This window comes from Rhincodon typus, unplaced genomic scaffold (genome assembly GCF_021869965.1).
Source record: "Rhincodon typus isolate 14 unplaced genomic scaffold, sRhiTyp1.1 hic_rhity00001310, whole genome shotgun sequence".
NCBI classification, from domain to species: Eukaryota; Metazoa; Chordata; class Chondrichthyes; order Orectolobiformes; family Rhincodontidae; genus Rhincodon; species Rhincodon typus.
In genome coordinates, this window is record NW_025966948.1 from 14,650 (window position 1) to 27,411 (window position 12,762).

Here is a 12,762-nt window from a genome sequence, read left to right on the forward strand (position 1 = left end):
TGAAGGTGCTTGGGACCAGAAACTGATGCTGAGGAATTTCTGAAGTTGAGATAGCTGGCCTCTAACAATCACAGGCACCTTCCTCTGTATTCAGTATTATCCAACTAAGGTGAAGTCGGGCAAGGAGGATAGGAGAGATACAAGGGGAATATAAAAATATAAAAGGAAAGCAGTGGAGCATTAAAACACAGAACAAGTGGGAGATAAACTTGGACGAACAGTACAGCATAGGGCTAAGAGTCAAATACAACCATGTAATGACAGTTATTTCGTCTCAGGTAGTTTAAATGCATATCTATGTGAACCGTCAGCAGTTACTAACTAAAAATACTCACTTAAGTATCACTCACAAAGAAAGGCTTGCGTGCTGTGAGCTGATGGTAGGGACAGAGAAACTCTGAAGATAACATGGAAATAGAAGACCCGTTGAAATGAGAGGACTCAAGACTTTGTAAGAAACTGAACAGCATCCTGTTTTTGTAGTCAATGACTTATCTAATTTATTTTATGCCAATGTTATATACAACCATCCTGACGTGAAAATGTCTCAATATGCTGTTTTGAGCTGCAAATGGTAGAGTATCTCCAAGCGAGACGAGGAGACCTCTTCCGCATATATGTGGTACAAGCTTGAATAAATTCACCTTGTTTTGATCTACTCAGGTCTGAAGATGCAATCTTTTCAAAAACCCACAATCAAAGCGAGAATCATATTCTCTGAATCCCGTTGACTCCAGTTTTGCTATGATTCCTTGATACAATGCTCTGTCAAATAGAGCCTTAAGATGGCAGGAAAGTCACACTCTGATTTGGAATTCAGCTGTTTGGTCCACGTTCGCACCAAAAATGTCAAGAGATCAGGAGATGAGTGGCCCTTGCTTAACTCAAACTGAGATCCATCACTGTGAGATTGCAAAGCAAGTGCTGCTTGATGTCATTGTTGTCATCCTGTTTTGACTGCATTTAGGTATCGACAGGCCAGACGATTGACTGAAGGCTTGTCCACACAGACCACGTGTACGGTTTCTCTTCACCGTGAACGATGCTTTTTTCTTCCACGTTCAAAGCTCTCGAGAATTGAGTGTTACTGGCAGCTGTTGATCCAATTTTTGACTTGAGCTGCCTGTCTGTAAATCCTTTCCAATTCCCTAGAAAATAAATTTAAAAACAGTCAAACGTGGAATGAAAACTTCTGGATTGTTAGAAAAACCCACCTCGATCATGAATGTCCTTGAAAGGACAGAAGATGAAAAATACAGGACAAATCAGGCTGTGGGAACTGGCTACTGAGCCAGTCATCATTTCTGCAGGGCCAGCAGAGTGGGAGGTTTGAGTGATACCACAACAACGCTGTCTGTATAACAATACAAACCGTACAACTGTCTGACCATAACCTGTCTCAGCCTGTACTTGGATAAATGTAAATGACCTGAGCTTGCTGAAAAGCATTACTGTAAACAAGTGGGAATTCATGGGCCACCTTCAGACACACGCGGTCCCCCTTTGTACTGGTGAGACTTGCATTTGGAGTACTGTGTTCAGTTCTAGTCACCGTACTTATAGAAAGTTGTTAATACATTGGAAACATTTCAAAGAAGATTTAATGGACTAATACCTAGAATGAGTCGAGTGCCTAATGGGGAAAGGGTAGACAGGCTGGGCCTGGATCCTCTGGAGTCTAGAAAAAAAAAAAGAGGAGACTAAATTGAAATTTGAAAGATACTAAAGGGAGCCGACCACGTGGATGTTGAAAACATGGTCCCTTTTGTGGGAGAATCTAGAACTGATGGTCATTGTTTAAAGGTAAGGGTGAATCCATTTGAAATGGTGAGGAACATTTCTTTTCTCGAAGAGGGTTGTGAATCTTTGTAACTCCCTTTGTCAAAAGGCAGTGGTTGCAAATCGTTAAACTTTTTTTTTAAAAAGGCAGAAGCAGACAGATTCTTGATGACCGAGATGATGAAAGATATTCAGGGATACGCAGACACAGAGTTGAGGTCGAAATCAGATCAGCCCTAATCTTATTGAATCTCAGAGGAGGCTCAAAGGGCCGAGTGGCCGACACTTGTTCCTCATTCATATGCTTGAATGAACCAGAGAACAAAGAAACACAAATCTTGTCTGATTACTGGGGGTCAGGAGGGTGTTTGCGCTCCTACTTCACCTACTCGGTATATTAGTTCCATTTTATCCCCTCACCCAGCTTCAATTAACATCCTTTTATTTCCAGGGAATACACCATTTTTGGTGAGATGAGGCATTTTGATAGAAGGAGAAGAGAACATATGAAATAGGATCTAGAGTTGTCCATTACGCCCCTCGAGCCTCAAAAAGGTCAAAGCTCATCTATTTAGGTTTCAATTCCACATTCCCAGTCGGCCTTGATAATGTTTTTTCCTTTATTCCTGTGGGCATTGCTGTTAATCATTGAGTTGTCATTGAGAGGGTGGTAGTGATCTGCTTTCATGAACCACTGTATTCCATGAGCTGCAAGTGGACCCACAATGCTGTTAGGGAGGGAATTCAGGATTTTGACCCAGCAATACTGAAGGAATAGTGATATATTTCCAATTAAGGATGGGGAGTGGCTGGGAGGGAATTCATGCCCAACATCCAGTCTCAGAGACCTACAGCACAGAAAAAGCCTCGGCTGACTCTGTCTGATTTTGTCACTATCATCTGAGGAGTCTGTTATCCCACCTTTTATAGTGGACTCGAACATTTTTCCCACCAACAATGTTATGCAAATTCCATGTTTTCTTTCTGACTTCCTTCTTAAATACTGGGGTTATGTTAGCTGCCCTCCAAACCATCAGAACTCTTTGGCGACTGTATAGTATTTTGGAGTATAACCACTAGTGCAGCTGCTCATTCTAAGGCCACTTCCTGAGGTACTCTGAGATGAAAGTTATCAATCTCTGGGGATTTATCTGCCTATTACCTCATTAGTTTTCCCAATTTCTTACAATTCCACCTTCCAATTAGACCCTGTGATCCCCTTAATTTTGGGACATTATTTGTGTGCCCCTTTTTGAAAATCTAAGATATATTTAATTGGTCTGTCATCACTTTGCACTCCATTATAAATTCCCTGTTTGATTGTAAGGAGACCCTACATTTTTCTTGACTAATCTTGGATTATCAATCTTCAATTAAGAGTTTAATGATGATCATGAAACCGTTGTTGATTGTCAGGAAAAACCCATCTGGCTCACTAATATCCTTCAGGGAAAGAAACTGTCATCCTTACCCGGTCTGGTGTATATGTGACTCCACCCCCACTGCAATGTAGTTAACTCTGGGCAATCAGGGATGTGCAATAAATTCTGACCTAGTTAGCAATGTCCACATCCTGTGAATGTCTATTTTAAAAACGCTGTTGGTCTTATGGTCCATGCAAGAGTACTCTCAGATTCTATTTTCTCCCTCAAATTAAATCCCTTTGTCTCCCTTTGCTGAAATCTAAACGGTTCCCAATCCTGAGGTCTGTTGTTTTATTTATCCAATTTGTATGCTGCTTCCTTAAATTTAATACCCGCTCATTTCTCTTTCTCTGCCATGGTTTGACAACGTTTCGATTTTATTTTTATGCCACAGCTTGTCCACGTCCTCTTTCAATGTTTGCCATTACCCATCTCCCATCATCCATTTAAATTGTGGTCCACAATTTATCACAACTGGCTCATGCCTCATACCAATCTAACTTCTTTTATTTAATTACAGGACTCTAGTCTCAAAAACAACGACATCACTCTCCATCTTAATGTTGAATTCTATCCTGTCGTGGTCACTCTTCCTTAAGGGCCCATGCTCAACTCGATTGTCAATTATTCCTTTCTCACTACCCAATACTCATCTGCTTTTTCAACCTAAAATTGTACCATATATACGCTAAGAATTCCTCCTCTATCTTATTGCTACTGATGCTATCTGCTCAATTTATATGTAGGTTGAAGTCACCCATAATTACAGCCATAACTTTATGCCTTGTAGTTCTAAATTCCATTCTAATGCCTTCCCCAATATTACTGCAGCTTGGGGTCTATATACAACACTAATATCACTTTCTCTCCACTGACGTTTGAGCTCAACCCATAGAGATTCTACTTCACCACACCCTATATCCTGGCTCACATCATATTACTTTACTGTTTTAGTCAGCAGTTCCAGCCGAATCCTATTCCATTTTGCCTGCCCAACCTATCCTCCTTAGACAACCCACTTATTCCAGGGTTCAATCTAGTCAACTTTCTCTGAACCACTTCGAATAAGCGTACAGACGACCAAAACCTGCACGAGGTATTTGAGATTTGGTCTCTTCCCTTCCCTGTACCAATGAAGCAGAACATCCTTACATTGATGTTTAATTCCTGTGATAATAAAGCATACAGCCTATTGGCTTTCTGGATTAGACCGAGATCTTAGTCAATTGGGTCAATGGGCTAAAGAGTGGCAGATTGAACTTTATTTGAATAAATGTTTGTTTTATCCAAAATGGAATACTTCACATGGGCAGGACTTATACAATTAATAGTAGGGCCCTGGGTACTATTACAGAACAGAGAACCTAGGCTTTCAGGTACATTATTCTTTGAAATTTGTTTCACAGGTGGACAGAGTGGTTAAGAAGGCATTCAGCACACTTGTCTTCATTGCTCAGGTCTTTGAGTACGGGAGTTAGGACGTCATGTTGGAGGTTGTAAAGGATGTTGATGAGGACTCTCATGGAATACTGTGTGCCATTCTGGTAGTCCCGTCATCGGAAGGATATTATTAAACTGGAGTGGGTTCAGAAAAAAGCAGGATATTACTGGGTAAGAAGGGTTCGAGTTGTAAAAATAGGCTGGATAGGCTGGGACTTCATTCACCGGAAGATAGGAGGTTGAGGCGTAACCTGAAAGAGGTTTATAAAAGCACGAGAGGCTTAGATAAGGTGAACAGCAAAGGTCTTATCCCTCAGATGGATGAGTTCAAAACTAGGGGGCATATTTTTTACGGTGAGAGAAGAAAGATTTAAAAAATGACATGAGGGGTAACTTTTCTTTTCTTTTTACATAGAGTGTGCTCAGTGTGTGGAATGAACTGCCAGATGAAATGGTAGGTGCAGGTACAGTTACAGTTACAATGTTTAAAAGAGATTTAGATAAGCACATAAATTCGAAAGGTTTGGAGTGCTGTGGGCCAAATGCAGGAAGATGGGACTAGTTTAGTTTGGGAATATGGTCAGGATGGAATAGTTGGACCATTAGGTCTGTCTTCATGCTGTATGACACCATGGTTACATGCTATATCTGCATACTAACTTTGTAACTCATACTTTATCCTCCACATCTCAGAATTCAGCAGTCATTCACCATTTAAGGAATATTCTGCTCTTGTTTCTGCTTCCTGCTAAAGTGAATGACTTCACATTTTCCTACATTATACGCCATGCAAGATATTTTGCCCATACTAATGTTTCAGGTTTCAGAAGCTGTAGGAAGGAAAGAAAGGGAGGCAAAAGAAGTGAGGGAGTGGCTTTTTTTTTTAAAATTGGGGAAAATATTGCAGCTGCAACTAGAAAAGATATTTCTGAAAAAAAAAAATGTCCAGTGAAAATATATGGGTTGAAATTAGAAATAAGAAAGGAATGATCATGTGGTGGGATCGTACTATGGGTTCCTAATTAGTCAGGGGAAATTGAAGAACAAATACGTAGAGAGATCTCAGATATACGAAAGAATGAGAAGGTTGTAGGAATCGGTGATTTTAATTTTCTAAACATTGACTGGAACTGCTACAGTGTTAAAGGTTTGGATGGTGAATAATTTGTTAAATGTGTTCAAGAATATTTTCTTTATCAATAAGTCAATGTTCCTACTAAAGAGAAAGAGAAAACTTGAGCTTCTCTTTGGTAATAAGGCACAGTAAGTGACTGAAGTGACTGTACAGGAATACTTTGGGTCTGGTGATAATAATTCTGTCAGTCTTAAAACAGTTGTGGAAAAGGATAAGCCTTCCAGAAAAGGTAAAAGTATTTAATTGGAGTAAGGCCAATTTTAATGGTATGTGACAAGAACTTTCAAAAGTTGAATGGAGTAGACTGCAGGTAAAGGGTCATCTGATAAATGGGAGGTTTTCAGAAGTGTGGTAACGAGAGTTCAGAATCATTATGTTCTTGTTAGAATGAAAGGTAAGGCTGGGAGAATTAGAGAATAATGGATGAAAAGGATATTCAGCTTTTAGTCAAGAATAAAAAACTCATCATCAATTAGATACAAACAATTGGGTTTAAATGAATCTTTTGAACAGTACAAACAGTGTACAGGCATTCTTAAGTGGGAGATCAGGAAGGCAGGAGGGGATATGAAATTGCCTTGATAGATAAGGTGACGGATAATGCAAAGATACACCACAAGTGCTTTAGAGCAAGAAAGCAACTAGAGAGCGAGCATGGCTCTTTAAAGATTAAAGAGGTCATCTCAGCATTGAACCTCAGGAGATGACAGAAATATTACAAAGATATTAATATTTTGCATCAGTTTTTACGGTGGAGAAAGAAGTGGATGTTGGAGAATTCAGGGAAAAAAATAGTGTGTTTTGAAAACAGTTCACATGGACGTCTTCTAAAATATAAAGATGGATATCCTGTGGCACAGAAGACAGGGCAAGATTTTTAAATAAATATTTCTCCTCAGTGTTTAGTGAGGAGAGAATCATGGATGCTACGGAAATACAGGAAACAAGCGGGGATGTTTTGGACCACATACTTATTCTCAGAGGTGGTGTTTGCAGCCTTAAAGCGCATTAAGGTGGATAAATCCCTGGGCCTGATCAAATCCATCCTCAGACATTGTGGGAGGCTGGGGAAGAAATTGCAGAGGCCTTTGTAGAAATTTTTGCTTCAGCTTTAGCCACTGGTGAAGTTCCAGGAGACTGGATAGTGGCTAATGTTTTTCCATTGTTTAAAGAAAGGTAGCAAAGACATGCCAGGGAACTGCAGGCCAGTGAGCCTGACAGCAGTGGTAGGCAAGTTATCGGAGAGGATACTGAGGGACGGGATCAACCAACATTTGGATAGTCAAGGTCCGATTAGGGATTGTCAGGATGGGTTTGTGCGCGCGAAGTCACGTCTGACAAATCTTTCAGACTTTTTCTGAGAGGAAACCAAGAGCATAGGTGAGGGTACGGCAGTGATCTCATCTATGTGGACTTTAATAAGACTTTTAACAAGGTCCTGCACGCAGTCTAGTCATGCAGTTTAGGTCGCATGGGATCCAGGGAGAGCTAGTGAATTGATTCGAAACTGGCTCAATGGTAGGAAGCAGAGGGTGATGGTTGAAGGTTACTTCTCAGACTGGAAGCCTGTGGTGTTCCACAGGGGTCAGTGCTGGGACCTTTGTTATTTGTTATTTACATAAATCACCTGGATGTGAATATACAGGGATGATTAGTAAGTTTGTGGATGATACAAAATTAGTAGGTATTGAGAGGGGAAGATTATCAGAAAATTGATCTCGATCAGTTGGGGAAGTAGGCCGAGGGTTGGCAAATGCAATTCAATACAGACAAGTGTTGCACTTTGGAAAGTCAAACCAATGTAGGACTTTTACAGTAAATGGTAAGGTCCTGAGGATTGTTGTGGAACAGAGGGACCTAGGAGAACAAGTACATGGTTCATTGAAAGTGGTGTCACAGGTAACAAGGGTGGAGGAGAAGGCATTTAGCATGCTGGCCTTCATCGGTTGAGGCAATGAATATAGGTGTTGGGACATTATGTTACAGGTGTATAAGTCATTGGTGAGGCTGCACTGGAATACTGTGTACGGTTTTGGTCACGCTGTCACAGGAAAGACATAGTTAAACTGGAAAGTGTGCAAAGAAGATTTACCAGGATGTTACCAGGACGAGTAGGCCCAAATTGTAGGGACAGGTTGGTCAGGGTTTAACTTTATTCCTTGGAACATAGGAGAATGAGGGAGTGACTTTATTGAGGTGTCTAAAATCATGAGGGGCAAAGATAGGATGAATGCGTATCGGCTTTATCCCAGGGATGGGGAATTGAAATCACAAGGTCATAGGTTTAAGGTGAAAGGGGAAAGATTTAAGAAGGACCTGAGGGGTAACTTCTTCATGCACAGAGTGGTGCATGTATGGAATGGGCTGCGAGAGAAAGTAGTTGAGGCTGGTACAATAGCAGCATTTAAAATACATTTGGAGAGGTGCATGGATGGGAAGGGTTGAGAGGGAAGTGGACCAAATCCAGCAGTTGGAACTAGCTTAATGGACACCATGGACCAGTTTGGGAAAAAGACCTTTTTGCATGCTGTATTACTCTATGAATCTAAAGCTTACAACCTGTCCAGTGCATCCCATCGTGTTGTGGAAAGTTAAAGAGAAAATTTGGGGATGCTTGCACAAATATTGTATCATCTATACCTACGGGTGAGGTGCCAGATGACTGAAGAGTGGCTAATGTTGTGCCTTCATTTAAGGGATGTAAGGAGAAGCCTGTGAACTATAGGCATGTGAGTCTGACTTTGGTGGTGGATAAGTTGTTGGAGGCGATTGTGGAAGATAGCATTTGGAGAGGCAAGGAATGATTATGGATTTTCAGCATGGTTTTATGCAAGTGAAATAGTGTGTTACACATTTGACTGAGATTTTGATGAAGTAACCAAGATGATTGACGAGGGCAGAGCAGTAAATATTGTTTACTTGGACTTCAGTAAAGCTCTTGACAAGGTTCCACAAGGTAGACTAATTAGTAAAGTTAGCTTACATGGGATCTAGGGTGAGCTTGCCAATTGGATAAAAAATTTGCTTAATGTCACAAGACAGGCTATAGCAGTGGAGGGTTGTTTTTTGGACTGGAGGCCTGGTGTTGAGGAACGACCAGTGGCGTTCTGCAGGGATTGGTATTGGGTCTACTTTTGTTTGACATTTATATAAATGATTTTGATGAGAATATAGAAGGCATGGTTAATAACTTTGCAGATGACACCAAAATTGGTGGCATAGTGGACAGTGAAGAAGGTTATCTAAGATTTCAAAGAGATCTTAATCAATTGGGTCTATGGGCTGAGGAGTGGCAGATGGAGTTTAATTTGAATAAATGTGAGGTACTGTACTGTACTAAAACAAACAAGGGATGCAGGACTTATACAATTAAAAGCAGACCCTTGGGTATTGTAGACCATAGAGACTTGAGGCTTTAGTTACCGAATTCTTTGAAATTTGCGTCACATACAGACAGGGTGGTTGACAAGGCGTTCAGTATGCTTACCTTCATTGCTCAGTCTGTTGTGTAGAGAAGTTGGGACGTCATGTTGAGATCATACAGGCCATTGGCAAGGCCTCTTCTGCAGGACTGTGTCCAATTCTGGTTGTCCTGTTGTAGCAATGATATTATTAAGCTGGAGAGAGTTCAAAGGTGGTTTACCGGGATGTTCATGAGAATGGAGGGATTGAGTCATAAGGAGGGGCTGGGACTCCTTTCACAGGAATGTAGCATGTTGAGGTTGACCTTATAGAGGTTTGTGAAATTCAGGTGTCCTTTCTCTGGTGTGGGGATTTCAAGACCGGGAAGCATATTTTTAATCAAATGGAATAACATTTATTGTCACATGTAGTCACATGAGTACAGTGAAAAGTTTACAAGTTGCCACTTGTGGCACCATCTCAGGTACAAAGGTACCGAGGTACAACACTACCCAGGGCCCTACCATTGTTTAAGTCCTGCCCTTGAGGAGTATAGAGAAGGTGAATAGCAGATGTCTTTTCCCTCGGGTGGGGGATTTCAAGACTAGGGGCATATTTTTTTAAGGTGACAGGTGAAAGATTGAGAAAAGGCATGAGGGGCAACCTTTTTTTTTTGCAGAGTGTGGTTCTTGCGTGGAATGAACGTCCAGAGGAAGTGGTGGATACAGGTACAGTTTACAACATTTAAAAGACGTTTGGATAATATGTAAATGAGAAATGTTCAGAGAGATATAGACAATGTGCAGGCAGATGGGACTACATTAGTTTTCGAACATGGTCAGCATGGACTGGCTGGACCAATGGGTCTGCTTCCATGCTGTCAGACTCTATGACTCTGTGATTGAAACTAACAGAACACTGAGAGGACTGGATAGATGGACATGGAGATGCTTCGACTTGCAGGAGAGACTTGAATCTGAGGGCACCGCTCTCAGCAAAGGGATGACCCTTTAGAACTGAGAAGAAGAATTTCTTCAGCCAGAGGGTGGTGATTCTGTGGAATTCAGTGTCGTAGAAGGTTGTGGGGGCCAAGTAATTGAGTGTAGTTGTGACTGGGATAAATAGGTTCTTGATTGGTAAGGGGATCAACAGGAGAAGATAGGAGAATGGGTGTGAGAAACATATCAGTCACAATCAAATTGTGGAGCAGTCTTAGTGTGCCGAATAGCCTAATTCTGCTCCTCTGTCTTGTGCTCTTATGGTTATTATGGGTGACTTCAATCTGCATATAGGTTGAACAAAATCGAATCAGCAACAATACCATAGAGGAGAAATTCCTGGGTTGTGTACGAGATGGTTTTCTAGATCAACATACTGAGTACCCAAAGAAAGGACAAGTCATCCTCAAAGGTGTATTGTGTATTGGTCAGGGGTGGGTTAGCTCAATTGGCTGGACAGCTGGTTTATGACACAGAGTGACACCAGCAGCACGTACTCACTTCCTGTACCAGCTGAGGTCACCATGAAGGTCCCACCATCTTAACCTTGCCCATTGACTGAGGCACGGTAACCCTGAGGTTAAAGCACTGTCAGTCGTCTCTTGCTCTCTCTCTCTCAAGAGACAGAACAGTCTGACGATCTTCTGGGACCACAGCAACTTTATTTCAAAATTTAAATTGTGTAATGAGAATGGATTCATTGGAAATCTAGCTGTGGAAAAGTGAAGACTTCTTCATGAAGATGGAGAGTGACAGAGATGATTCTGAGACGAGGGGCCAAAATCTAAAGATAGGAAATTACAGTGTTATGAGGTGCATGCAGGCGACAATAACTTGAGGAACTTAAGTTTTAAGGGGGCTGACAAATATTGAGAGAGCAGTTAGACAAATTGCAAATGTTGTTCATTCCTGTCTGGCACAAAATAAAATGGGAAAGGCGACCCTGCCATAGTTAACAAAGGATGTTAGGGATAGTACCGGATCCAAGGAAGAGGCGTAAAAATTGGCTAAGAAGACCAGCAGACCTGAAGACTGGGAGCAGATCAGATTTCAGCAAAAGGGGAAAATAAAGTCTCAGGGGAAACTTGTAGGAAACATACAAACTAATTGTAAAAGCTCCAAAAGGGATATGAAGGGAGAAAAAAAGTAATGAAAACAAGTTCCTTACGATCAGAAACAGGGGAAGTTACAATGTGGAATAAAGCGATGGATGGACCAATTAACTACATATTTTGGTTCTGTCATCACAAATGATGACATAAATAATATCACTAAAATGCTGGGGATCACATGACAGGGAGGAAGTGAGGAAATCAGTATTAGGAGGGAAATAATGTTGGGGAAATTGATGGGGTTAAAAGCCAACAAATCCCAGCACCTCATAATATACGCCCCAGAGTAGTTAACAAAGTGGCAGGAGAGATAGTGGATGCATTCTGAAACTCGGGGCTTGAATCTAAATTGAGGAAATTAATGGTCATCTTTCATAATGCTATAGACTCTGGAACAGTTCCCATGGATTGGAGGGGAGCAAATGTAAGCCCACTATGTAAAAAAGAAGGTAGAGAGAAAACATGGACTTATAGATCGGTTAGCCCAACACTGGAAAACAGTAACAGGATTAGACAAAGTCAGAGTCAGTCAGCTTGGATTTAGAAAAGGGAAATGAGAAACGAGAACTGAGACCTGTTTGTCCTTGGACACAAGTCACTCAACGTAAGCATGTAGGTAGCAGCAGGAAATGAAGGCGGCAAATGCCAGGTTGGTCTTCATAGCGAGAGGATTTGAGAACAGAAACAGGGATGACTTGCTGAAATTGTACAGGGTCTTAGTTGGACCACACCTGGAGCCTTGTGTGCAGTTTTGGAATACTTATGTGACTAAGGATGTTCTGGCTATGGAGGCTGTCCAATTAAGGTTTACCAGACTGATTCCTGGGATGGCAGGACCGATGTATTATGACAGAATAGATCAGATAGGATGAAATTCACTGGGGTTCAGAAGAACGTGAAAAGATCTCACAGAAACCAATAAAATTCTAATAGGACTTACAAGTTAAATACAGGAAGGAGGTTGATGAGGGAGTGCAGAACCAGGGAGTCACAGTTTAAGGATATAGATATACAGTATGCTGCTTAGGACTGAGATGATGGAAAATTTCTTTTCTGAGACTGGTGAGCTTGTGGAATGTTCTTCCACAGAAAGCAGTTAAAGCGAAAACATTGGATGTTTCCAAGAGGAACATAGCTATAGGTCTGAGGGCTAAAGCGATCAAAAGATGTGGGTCTAAAGTGGGAAAAGGCTACTGGTTGAAAGATCAGCCATGATCATACTGAATAGGGGAGCAGGATCAAATGACACAATGGCCTACTTCTGTTGCTATTTTCCATGTTTCTATTCTGTTCATGGTGGGATATTAAAACAAAATGACTGTAACTAATACAGATATCAGCACTACCTTATTACCACTGAATGAAAATCCTGAAACTCCTTACCAAACAGCAATCTGGGCAGAGCTTCACCACACAGACTGCAGCAGTTCAAAAAGGTCAAGGAGGAGCAGTGATTTTGAAAGCTTTTGGAC

At 41.2% G+C, this 12,762-nt stretch overlaps 1 long non-coding RNA gene across 1 annotated transcript; it reads right to left on the reverse strand.

Annotated features, from left to right (window-relative positions):
- Nucleotides 1–474: 474 nt before the first annotated feature.
- LOC125481216 lies at nucleotides 475–10,074 on the reverse strand. Its single transcript, XR_007261252.1, has 2 exons — nucleotides 9,266–10,074; nucleotides 475–1,148 (listed from the first exon to the last, which is right to left on the reverse strand). It is a non-coding gene; the product is annotated as an uncharacterized LOC125481216 (long non-coding RNA).
- Nucleotides 10,075–12,762: the final 2,688 nt, after the last annotated feature.